Source organism: Physeter macrocephalus, unplaced genomic scaffold (genome assembly GCF_002837175.3).
Source record: "Physeter macrocephalus isolate SW-GA unplaced genomic scaffold, ASM283717v5 random_200, whole genome shotgun sequence".
NCBI lineage: Eukaryota > Metazoa > Chordata > Mammalia > Artiodactyla > Physeteridae > Physeter > Physeter macrocephalus.
The window spans coordinates 1-12,690 of NW_021145485.1; positions in this window are offsets into that span (position 1 = coordinate 1).

Genomic DNA, 12,690 nt, shown 5'->3' on the forward strand with positions numbered 1-12,690 from the left:
CCCATTCTTCAGAGGCTGGACATGTATAAACAATGAAGCAGCGGACATTTCTGCTCAGGTCTCCTGCTGCACAGGTGCAGAAGTTTCTCTGGGTGAGGGGCAGGCCCGTCTTTGACTGTGTGAGGCACTGCAAGATCTCCCAGCGCCTGTATCAATTCCCCACCCCGCCACCCCACTCAGCAGATGCCACTTCTCACTTCTCCTCATCCTCAGATACCTGGCTTTGCCAGACTAAATTTACCATTTTTGCCAGTCTGATGGCTGTGAAATGACATTTCATTTCTCAATGTTGGTTTAATCTGCTCTCCCTGATTACTAATAAATGGAACATCTTGATTTAGGCTTTTGTCCACCTGGGTTTTCTTTTCTATATAAAGTGGTTGGCAGCTTTCAAATCTATGCAATAAGTTCTTATGCAGAACCAGCCAGCGTTCTTTACAGCCGTCCCTTCTATATTCCTTATTTATAACCAATGACAAACAACCAAATAAAGAACACTATCTTTACCTGGCTGGAGTCACAGGTATAAGCTTCTAGTCTGAATGTTTGTAATAAACTCCTAGATAAGTGTTTTTCAAACTGGGGTGTGTAGAACACCCATCCCTCACTGATCATTTACACTGCTACACATCATTCCATTGTAAACATCTATCAAAATCAGTCATGAAATCAACTGAAGTGGGTCATTCTTTAAAAAACAAAATAGAACATAGTAGAAAATATCTGAGTGCATTGTACACATACAATGTGAAACTTATTTTGTGTGTGTGTGTGTGTGTGTGTGTGTGTGTGTGTTTGTGTGTCTGTTGATATCAAAGGCATTTCTGACTGCAAGTTGTGGTCAAAAAACTTCGGAAGCCACTGTCCAAGGTACCCCGCCCCCAACTCCATTCTTTCTCTTTTCTGAGTTATCCTGCAGACCACTGCCAAATTAACCTGACAAAAATCATTGCTTTTGCCCTGCCACTTCCCTGCTCAAAAACCTTCAATTTTCAGAAGCCTAGGCTCAATTTCAATTCCTCAGCATGGCACTGAAAGTGCTTACAATATGGCCCCAACCAGAGTGCCAGCTTTCATCCATGAAGCTTCTACCCAAATCACTATTTACTAAACCCAAGCTGGCCTCCTGACTGCCTGCCCCCAACACTCTTCACGCATTCTGCCTCCACACACCTTTTTCACACCATTCTTCTAACTTGCATGCCCCACCCCCCTGCCCCGCTCCCCAGTGCAACAGGACACGCTCGCTAAGTCAAGGTTCAGTTAAAATCACATCCTCTGCTTGAAGTCTTTCTTGATGCTGCCACAGGGACGTTTAGTGATCTGCTGTCATTCTTGTGAACCTCTGGCACTTTCCATACACCGGACGAAGACAAGGATGGATTCTTAAAGCATTTTGAATGTCTCCCAGTGTTTAGCATAGGCCCTTGTACATTAAAAACTGTTCAATATGCATTAAATCAACCAAGATTCATTGAGCACCACCTGTGTGCAACAAACTATACCGGGCTCTACTTAATAGATTAGCCACCAGAATAATGGTTTTGGGAAAACAACTTTAATAGTTTAACTGCCAATTTGAAAGCTACCTCAACACATTTACTTAAAAGTATAATATAGAAGAAAACACCTTTGACTACGAAGCTGTGGGACTCAAGGTACTTGACTCTTACCAACTACTCCAAAATCGGGAAAAGGTCCCTTCCCCCCTTGTTACGAACGGCTGAAAGAAGAGTTTTACATTTGTTCCCCAAACAATGTTGAATATAGAAGCTCATGGGCTCCTCATGGGGTCCCTGTCTTCTAGGCATTACTATGCTCTTTACACATGAGGAAGAAGCTTGGGGAGAGCCTGGCCTGTCCAAAGTCACAGAAGCAAGTGATAAGGCTGCGCCATGCAGGGAGGCCCCAGGATAGGAAGAAGCTGAGATGGTCCAGAATACCTGGAGGTCTGCAGGACACAGGACTTCCTCTATCACTTTACCTGTGAAAACTGGTCACTTCCTGTAATTCACTACCAACCTGGTGGTGTCAATAGGGCCTAGCAAAGTCAGACACCTTCCTTTGGGATCCAATCAGCTTGGGAACGGTCTTCCACTTTCCTAATGCTCCTGTTTAAGCACAGGGAGTACTCAGGAGATGCAGGCTTCAGTTCCAGTTCTGCCAGGTGATTGAATTCGGATAAGGTGTCAAAGGGAGATAATCAGACCTGAACTGCAAACTTCAAAGGGTAGATGTGGGGATGATATCAGAGAATGGATGGGAAAGTACTGTGCAAAGTTAAAAGCACTATATGAATGTAAGATAGCACTGGTGATGCTAGAGGGAAAAGAGACTCCACCGAGAAAATGTTTGCAATTGCATGGATGGTTCCCTCTGATCCAGCAGTTTACCGTCCTTCTTTATATTCCATCCACTTCATTTGACAATTACCGATTAGGTACCCACTATGTGCAAGACGGTATGTGTACACACAGATGGAGAAGCTGTAGATCCTGCTCTCACGGACTTTACGTGGGAGAGAGGTGCACGTCTGTGATACATGGATAGCGTGGGAGTACTACAAGACAAGCACCATGGAGCTCGAGAATAAAGGAGTTTGGGTGGGGGATGGGTGGGGAGGGGAGGGCAGAGAACAGAGACAGCCTCAGAGAGCCTCGGAAGCCACTTCTTCACGTTAACAATAACATGCTTACAGGTTCTTCACTTCAGGAAGTGGCCAGTAGCTTTTGCACATTTTTATCTTAAATTTTTTCCTGAGTGAAGGCAAGTCAGTAAATGGGAATAAAGTCCTCATTCATACATTCAGTAAACATTTACTGATTGCCGGGAACAGCACTAGGGATACAGTGGTGACCAAGAGACAGCCTCTGCTTTCAACAGCTCATGGACTAGTGGGCTGACTGAAAAGTAAGCCAAGAATTCAAGTACAGATGCTAACGGTGGTCAGAGGAGGGGAACCCCACTCAGCTTGGCAGGGTGTGGGGGGCCGCTCAGGGAAGACCCTCAGAGGAGCTGAAGCCTGCCCTGACTCTTTAAGGATGAGTGGATGTTGGCCTGGGGGATGGTGGGTGGGGAGGTGAGGGGAGTAAAGGGCATTTCGGGCAGGGGAACGGCACGTACAGAGGCGCAGGGGCACGAGAGACCAGGAAAAGCTTGGACACAGGAGTGAAGGGGGACGGCCAGATCCAGAAGGGCCTTATAAGCCATGGCCCAGAGTTAGGTCTTTATCCTGAAGATGATGGGGGGGGGGTATACATGGTGAGAACAGGGAAAAAAAAAAAAAGATGTTCCCTGAGGAATACCAGTAATTAAGGGGCAGAAGAGCCCAGAAGAGTCAGAAAAAAAAATAGCATCCACAGGGTTTCCATTCTTTTCACAACAGGTCTGGATGACGAAGTATCAGCTGAGCTTATCCATTCCATGTTATAATTGGAAAAAACAAGACAGAGGAAGATCAGATGCCTAACCAGGCCACACTGTGAATGAGGGAACCAGAGCCTGAACTCAGCACTCCAACTCCTACCAAATTTATCTGCACTGACTTTAATTTCCTTCCTTCTGAGTCAGACTCCTGAACCTCTAGGTATAGGATGATTTCCTTCAGCAGTGCTCCTTTTTCCTCGTCACTGAAGCCTAAGATCACCATGAAGGTGTGTGGTTCCAAGGAAGGCTACGGGTCCTGGAGACAGCTAAGCAAGATTAAGGTCAGTATCCTTAATTCCATTTAATTCTCCCTCCACACCATAATAAAGACACACACACACACACACACACACACACACACACACACACACACACACGGAGAGAGGGGGTGACACGGAGGAGGAGGGGTAAGAAAGCAGCACTTGGCTTGCGGCCAAGAGGTGAATCAGTGATCTGAGACGTAAACATCAAATGCCTTCCTCCGAGCAGAGCCCACCACTGGACCACCTTGCTGAAAAGCAGATCAGTGGACGGATGGATGAGTAAATGGTACAGGAAGGCAGCAAGTGCCCACTAAACAAACAGGCGGTGGGCGGGCTGCATGCACTGAGGAAGCAGAGAACAAAGACCTCTCACTCTTCATGCAAAGTCCACAGTGTGCAAAGGGCACCAATATTGGACATTTCTCACTGTGACATTTTGAAAGCCCAGCCTAGCCCAGAACAATGGTTACCCTCTGGGGACCATGGGCCGCATACCCCTAGGCCTTATTCGACGACGGCTGGCATATCCCATGTGCTTGGTGAACTTGACCTTGGACATCAGCCTCCCATGACGGCTCTACGTCACTCTGGCCTCTTCCCCCACTGAGAATTCCAACCTCGGATGAATGGATGGATTCATTGTGGGAGCAGGAAAACCACTCCAGGAGTGAATCAGAAGGACCCAGCCCTGGTCCCCTTGCCAGCCATTGAGCCAGGAACTGAGTGCAATTGTGTGCCCAGGCGCTGGTGCTGTTCCCCTCTCAGGGAGAGAGGGTCAGGGGCCACGCAAGAGATGACGTAGAAGCCCTCTAAAGAGGAAGAGAAAGGAACTCAGCTTTGAGGGACAAAGCCACCCTTTTGGTTGTGACCCTCAGTCCAAGGAGGTGCCAAGCTGTGTGTGTATTGTTAAATTAATTCTACTGGACAAAATCTCAGCTTTGGCTGGGTAGTTACTTGTCAATTTCAATTCTCTTCAGCCTGAAACAGGCTACCAGTTTTTCAGAAAAATGACTTCTGTAAGACAGGTGGAAACAATGTGTCTCAGATCACCCAGAGAATCCTCTACCTTTAGTGGTCTCTGCTCTATTCTTCTCCTGATTTGTGAGGAAAAGATCAGTTCATTCTTAAGAATTGTAAATGCCAGTCTAGGCAATGTAAAGCACCTGTACTGTCTGCTTTTTGAGACATTAGGTAAGAGAACTCCAAAGATTCAAGATGCAGCAGGCAAGAAGACATCTACATCACAAAGTAAAGGGACCCAGGTTGATCCTTTAAGGAAGTAATTCCTCTAGGAAGGGGAATTGAAGGATTGCCACTATGCCCATCACTAACTAGGTTATAACAAGACGCGAAAGTTAGCTTTTTAAGGCTCCAGCCCCCTATGGGCCTCCTGGAGCAAAGGTGGAGGGAGAAGGCGCAGCTCCTGCTGGAGCTTGTTAGGGGATTGCTCGGGGCTGACCTCCACGTGCTGGTGCTGATTGTCTGACATCTGTCGGTCAATCTTCGTCTAAGAAGCAGGGGGGAGGAGGGGACAGAAATGGCTTACATTTTACATTACAGAGCTGTCCCTGACACTGAATGACATCAGTTGTTTGGGGCCAGAGCTTAGTCTCCATTGATGGCCAAATGTGAGCCTGCAAGAGCCTTCCTAAAGAATATTCTACCATCTTCACTCGTTCATAACTAGCTAACATGCACTTTTCGTAAAGAAACAGGCTAGACTGAGGAGAGTGGCAAACATGTACCCTATGCTAACGTAACTTGGATTCCAAAAGGACTGATTCATTTTGTACATCTCCGGGGGTCAATGCATTCATACAAGCACACTTCAGTTGGATGCCCTGAGGTTTGGGTTGTGGATATATAGGCCCTTAAGCCTGAAGGTAAGGTCCTTTGGGCAAATTGAGTCTTACAAAAGAAATCAACCATTGAACATTATCAAGTGTCTACTATAAGTCAAGTATCATACGGTTCCACAGCAACGCACGTGCCAGCTCTGGAGTTGTGACTACTACTCTGAGGCTCCCTGGCTTCTTTTCTCATGGCTTGATAGTTCCCATAACATTTAAGCTTACTTAAGTTAATTTAACAGGGAAAGCAATGAGTGGGTAAGGCCCTGGAAAAAAATCAGTCCAATCCCATAATGGGAGTGCGGGTGTGTAATTCTGGCCCCTTCCGAAAGAGAAGCAAGTTTTGTCTCTTGAAGACTAAGTGGGGCAAAGGCTACTCATCTGAAAGCTAGCGGTTTTGATCCATGAACTGGGCTCAGACGGCCAGAGCGAGGGCCACCTGGCAGTGGTGGAGAGATGCCCACGGGGGAGAGAGAAGTGGATATTTCTCAACGGATATTTAGTAAAGGAGGTAACAGGGGCGTCCCTCACTTCACGCAGCTGAGAGAAGACGGACGGGACCAGCTCCTTGGAACAGTCAGGAAACAGACGCGGGATCCCACTCTAAAGGGATCCCCCGCCCCACCTCCCGGTGAGGCCTGCCGAGAGCTGGAGCCTCCAGGAAAGCACCAGAGGAAGGCCCCTTGGACGACCCCAAGGGCTGGGGCCAATCGGGCCCTGCTCCGGGGCGGAGGGTCCGCGGGCAGCGCGGGCCAAGGGACTCAAGTCGGACGGACGCAGGGCAAAGCGCATTGCAGGCCGGGGGCTCCAGCTGCCCCCGCCGCCTGGGCCCCACTCACCAGCTCATGGTCCCGAACCTGGCCCTGCCGCCGGGGTCCTCAGCTGCAACTCGGTCCTGGGGGATCGCTTCCGGATTCAGCAGTCTCCAGGAAGTAACGTGGGCCCCACCCCCCCATGCCCGGAAGAGGCGGGTCTGGAGGGCGGGGCCAGACGCATTAACCCTTCCGCTGCCGCTTGCTTTCGCGGAGTCTCCCTGGCCCGCGATCCTCGCGCCTAGGCCTGGGGGCTCCAGAGGACTTAGCCTGTGGCGGGGGCATGAGGACCCCTGGGTGTGTTTTGTGCCTTAAACGCTGACTCGGTAAAATTCTCCTCCAAGGACTACACGTGTTGCTTAACCGGGGATTGCCTTAGTTTTTCAGTTTGTAAAGAGATTTCTCATCCAGGGACAGTAGCAGTAATTAATTGTCTAGTGGGGGCAGGGGGGAAAGGAGCGATGAAGGAGTGGGTTTGAGGGAGACTTACATTCACTGTACGGTCTTTTGTATCTTTTAAATTTTGTACCCTGTACATAGTTACCTGTTACAAAGAAACAAATGGATCTTTTCGCTCCTCCAAAATGGCACAGGGCTCTGAATAGAAAACAGAATAGTACTTTTCAGGTTGGAATGTTCTGTGGATTTACTCAACAAAAGAGGACAAAGAGTGAGGGTTGCTCCCAGTCTTCCAGTCTTCCCTCTGTGCTGGGCACTACAGAACCCAAATGATGTGAATGGTTCCATTTTTATGCTCATTCATTTAACACATACTCATTGGGCTCCTACAATGTGCCAGGCACTGAGCTAACTTCAAGGATACAACCATGAAAAAGCAGTATGGATTCTGCCCTTATGCCCTCCCAGGGCTACTTACCTGGAGGGAGAGATAAACAGGCAACAAAGTAATAATATATGATGGGAAAGAAAGTGCTGTGGCAGCCTGTAAGCATCCCCCCGCCCCCCGCCGCCCCAAAGTGCACATGGAGTTTTAGTGAAGGCTTCTGGGAGAAGCCAATCGGTAAGCCACATCCTGAAGGCAAATCAGGCTGACCCGGTGAGTCTGAGGGGAGGGCTGGGGAGGGTCCAGGCAGAGGGAACCTATGGTGGCTGAGAAGAGGACTGAGTTCCAGGCAAGCAGCTCACTTGCCGTGGGTCTTCCAAAATCCCTCCTAAGCTGTTCTGGGCCAGGTTGGCTTCCTCACCCTCCAAAACCTCCCTGCCTCAGAAGAGAGAGCAGCAGGCAGTGAGGCTTCTGGTAACTGCTGGACACCCAAGGGCCTTCTCTCTAGGAATTCTGCTTCAAATGGGCTTTAGTGTTATAACGGATGCTTGGGGTGTAGTTAAGCTGATGAACTAGAGCAAAGAAATGTATAGTTTGTTCCGACCTCCCAGGGCAGGGTGGAGGGCTTGGCCAGGGGGAATAGGGGAGCTCAGAAAATTGTCCAGGGGAGGTAGTCTCTCATTTATATTTTCTATTTCCATTCTTGAGTGGGCCCCCAAGCACATCACACAGATCAGCTTCATCACCATTGTTACTCCTCAGGAAACAGGCCAAAACGAGCACTAGAGCAGCCCTGAAGAGTAAAGAGGAAGAACAGAAGTCACCAAAGGGCAGCTGGGGCAGAGAGTGTGGGCAAAGGGAGGGACAGTCCTTGCTGCTTTGCACAGGGTGTGATAAATGGACGGAGGGTGCAGTGTGTTTATGAGGCTCCTGGAATTTCAGCGCCTGTGGATGGCTTCCCCACCCGCTTCCTCCTTTCCCCCTACTCTGTCTCCCCTAGTTATTGCCCCACAGTGCTAAAGAATTTCCAAGCATTAACCTAGGCAACCGCCATAACCCAGGGCAAGTCTGTTTCAGGGCTGTGGGGTGGAAACCACATCCTGCAGGGCAAGGATGATGAGTTCTAGGTTAAGAATCTGGAGGAGTACTGGGCTCTGGTTCTTTGACCCTACAGCTGACAAGTCCCATCTCCTTTCTGGGCCTTGGTCCCCTCATTTAAAAGATGAGTGGATGGGGGGCTTCCCTGGTGGCGCAGTGGTTGAGAGTCCGCCTGCTGATGCAGGGGATACGGGTTCGTGCCCCGGCCCAGGAGGATCCCACGTGCCGCGGAGCGGCTGAGCCCACGAGCCATGGCCGCTGAGCCTGTGCGTCTGGAGCCTGTGCTCCGCAACGGGAGAGGCCACAACAGTGAGAGGCCCACATACCGCAAAAAAAAAAAAAAAAAAAAAAAAAAAGATGAGTGGATGGATCACATCACCAGTCTCCAATAGTTTGAGAATCCAAGTCAACTCTCTTGTTGACTCCAGAGGCCCTCAGGAAACAGGAGAACGGGGAAGCCATGTGAGATGGGGCCCAAACAGAGAGGCAAACCCAGAGAAGTGAGCTGGTCTGAGAAATCATGGATGTCTTGGAATGAAGCCAAACATGTACCTTCTGGGATGGAAGGATTCAGACTGAGGCCCTACTAAGGCTGTGCTGCTTACTTTCAACCCCAAACCTTTCATGTAGCCAGCAGGACTTTTGAGGGGACTAGGAAGAGTGCTGGCTTCCTGGGAGTCTGTAAGGAGAGTGCCTGCTCTGAGCTGAGCTCCGTCTCCTTACCTGTGGCTCATTGGCTCTGCTTGAGGCCTGCTGGGCTGAGGTTGGATGCTGGGCTGAGGCAGGCATTCTGCTATCCTGTGGACCCACAGGCTTCCCTCCGTGAGTGTGGCATGCCATATATTGATTCCTGGGGAGCTGAGCATGAGGAAGCACCAACACCTCCCACTGTTGGGGAAAACTCAGGGGCAGGGTCTCTAGACCCAGGGCTGGGAGCTATGCCTTTCTCTTCTGTAACCAAAGGACAGCAAAATACAGGTTGACCCTGCCCCTTCAGCGGGTGGGGCGGAATAGAATACTAGCAAATTCAGTTTCTAAGTGGAAGCTGAGAGTGAAGGAGCTTTGGGTAGAGGTAGATGCTCCTGGTTTCAAGCCTGGTGACTACTGCTTTCTCCCCAGAAGCCTAAGCCAGAAGTTTAATGAGTGTTCAGGTGGCAGAGATCTACTTTAGGGGACAAAGCTATTTACCAGAGGGAAAGGAGTTGAAGAACTACTAGCTCTGCCAATAGACCCCTGACTTCTCTTTGGAGCTTTTCACGCAGTAATTGGTAAGCAGCTGCTCCCCATTGACCCTCATCTCTGAGCTTGTCATATACTTCCTCTCCCAGCTTCCCCACACAGAAATCTAGGGAGTGCTGGAGTGCTGTGCTGAGGATTCTGGGGAATCTTCTACTGATGGGGAAATTCTGTGATTGATTAGCAATGTCTGCCATGGATGAGTAAGGGGAATGTGATGGTATACATTCCAGTTTGTTATTTTGTTGTTATTATTTTTATGAGTGAATTGAGCACTCGCCATGTGGCAGGCAGTATTCTAAGCGGTTCCTGTTTAATCTTTACAATGACTCTACGAGGTAGGTACTGTTATTATTATTAGCATGAAGCACAGTCAAGTCAATAAGTAGCAAAATGGAGAATCCAACATGGGCAACCTGGCCCATGGCCGGGTTGGGGTGAAGGGAGGGGGCAGCACATGACCTCACACCTAACTAACAAAAGATCTGGCGCTCAGCCTCGGCCTGGGAGCTTTTATATGCTTCCTCCAGTTTGGAGCACTCAGGACCAGCAGGTGGCAGCACCTCGCAGGGTGAGAGGAAAGGGCAGATCCCAGCTTGGCATGGGGGTCCTTCAGCGATCAGACAGCCCAGATATCGAGGAAAGCAAGAACAAATGAGGGTGCGGAGGAAGGCTAGCCAAGGGGCCCAGAGGAGGAGGGACCGAGCCTCAGACCCACAGGGAGCTGCCACGGGCAGTGCTTTAGTTCCATCCGCAGCCTGAGTCTCTCAGCTTGCATTTCATGGTGCCTGCTGTGGGCTTTTTTTTCCTCCACTCTGGGAGAATGACTAACTTTAAGGACTAAAAAAAAAAGTGTTTTGATTACACTGCCTTTTTACCAACTGGGAGCATTAGTCACCGTGGATTGCTGCAGATAACGGGGAAGGCAAGCAGCATCCCCCTCCTCCCCCTCCTGCTCCCTGATTAGCTCACAGAAGCCAGGGAGGAGACGCGAGTGAGGGAGAGAGAGAGAGCACACCAGGAGGGAAAACAATCCCCCCTGGACAACATATGCCCCAGGCATCAGTCCAAGGGATGCTCTGTCAAGCCTGGGCAGCCCCCTGACGACTTGCCCCACAGTAGGAGGCGCCCCCTGGAAAGAGAACTCGCGGGAGGAACACTGAGCCCATTGCTCCCGCGGTCCAAGTTGGCTTTGGGTGGCCTGTTCCTCCAGGTGGGTCCACCAAGGGGAAGTCAGAGGAAGTCCCTGAAGATGTGGCTCCTGAGGTGGGGTGCTGGTGGCTGAAAAGGATGAGGGAGAGCACAGTGGAGTCATCATGGCTGTGATGTGGGGCTGGTACCCAGGCCATGGTGGGGCTAAGAAATGCCTTAGGGCTGGCATCCTCAGGGCTCGGATTGGGGTCGAGAAGTTCCTGCAGGTGGGGATGGTACCCACTTTCCACGCTCCACACTTCACCATTCTCTTTTCTTCTCCATCCTCAAGGGGGTGGTATCTAGTACTTTGGCCTCATCTTTCTATCCAAAGTGGCCTTTGCACCTGCTGTGGTGCTGGTGGGGCGGGAGAGCTAAGGCACTCTCCCGGTCTGGCCTGTTGGCCAGGGTGCCAGAGATGGGAGCCCTGTGCCTGGTTGGGGAAGAGAAATAGGGAGGGATGGGGCTGGGCTGTGTCAGGGACTGGCCGGCCCTGTGAATCCTGTTTTCTCTGCCCAGCCCTGCAGCCCATTCTCCCCAACAGTTTTGTTCCACCCTAGGAAGAAGTCACTGCTCTGAGTGGCCCTAGTAGGCCACTCATGGATATCTGTGTGAAGAATTCCAAGGGTCAGGACAAATTAGCATTGGACGCTAGCAGTAAAGAAAAAAGAAATTTTATTTCTCCATCTCTCAAGATCAAAGTACTTCATCTTGATTTTGCTACTGCTGATTCTCTTTTATTTTTTAAATTTTTTTTTAGATCTATTTTTGGCTGCGTTGGGTCTTCGTTGCCGCGCGCGGGCTTTCTCTAGTTGCGGCGAGGGGGGCTACTCTTCGTTGCAGTGCACGGGCTTCTCATTGTGGTGGCTTTTCTTGTTGCGGAGCACGGGCTCTAGGCTCGCGGGCTCCGTAGTTGTGGCTCTCGGGCTCTAGAGCGCGGGCACGGGCTTCTCATTGTGGTGGCTTCTCTTGTTGCGGAGCACGGGCTCTAGGCTCGCGGGCTCCGTAGTTGTGGCTCTCGGGCTCTAGAGCGCGGGCTCAGTCGTTGTGGTGCACGGGCTTAGTTGCTCTGCAGCACGTGGGATCTTCCCGGACCAGGGCTCGAACCTGTGTGTCCCCTGCATTGGCAGGCGTATTCTTAACCACTGTGCCACCAGGGAAACCTGTGATTCTCTTTTAAAAATCGAACATCCACAGGTGTCTGGTGTTCACTGATCTCAAAAAGCGTATAGGGCACCACCTTAGAGCAAATGGGGTTAAAGAGGGAGAAGGCCTGGGAGAAATCACCCTCAGCCCCCAGGGCCATCAGCGCAATAGGGGATGTCCAGGTGCCAGGGTTGCCGTGTGGTTAGTCCCATCAGCTCTGGCCTGTCTCTTCCGGCTTTGCTCCCCTGAGCATTTTACAACTGGCCTCTGTATGCTCCCAAGCCCCATTCTCTGCCCTCTGAAGTTTCTCATAATAGTAACTACCATTGACACTTCCTGGCACGGGGTTAAGCATTTGGCATGTATTAGGTAATGTCTTTTTCACAGTAACTTGATGAGGAGGCTCCTCTGATTATCTCCTTTTTATTGATGAGGAAAGGATTGCCCAAATCGTAGAGTCGGCCAAGTGAGAACGACAGGCTTTTTTTAAACCCAGGCTGTGTAAACTGCCTCGGAGCAGAAAAGAAAGTAGCAAAAGGTCAGGGAGCTGGCACTTATGGGAGACCTACTCTCACAGGTCATCTCGTTTGCCTCCTCCCTGAAGGAGGACAATGAGGCTTGGAGGGCTTGACCCCAGGAAAGCTTGTGCTGAACGTCAAACTGAAGTCCTAGCTGCAAAGCCCGTGCTCCAGCCGTGGTGCTGTCCAGTGGTCAGCTTGCAGCTGCGGGAGGGTACCCACTGGGGACGGTATAGGGGGGACAGGCTTTGAGATGATTGTGGGTGATAGAGTGGCCTCCAGACATTTGTCCCCTGGCTGGGATGGCCACCCATTCCCAGCTCTAGCCACAGGGCCTCCCAGGTGGGCACAGCCCCCAGGAGAGCG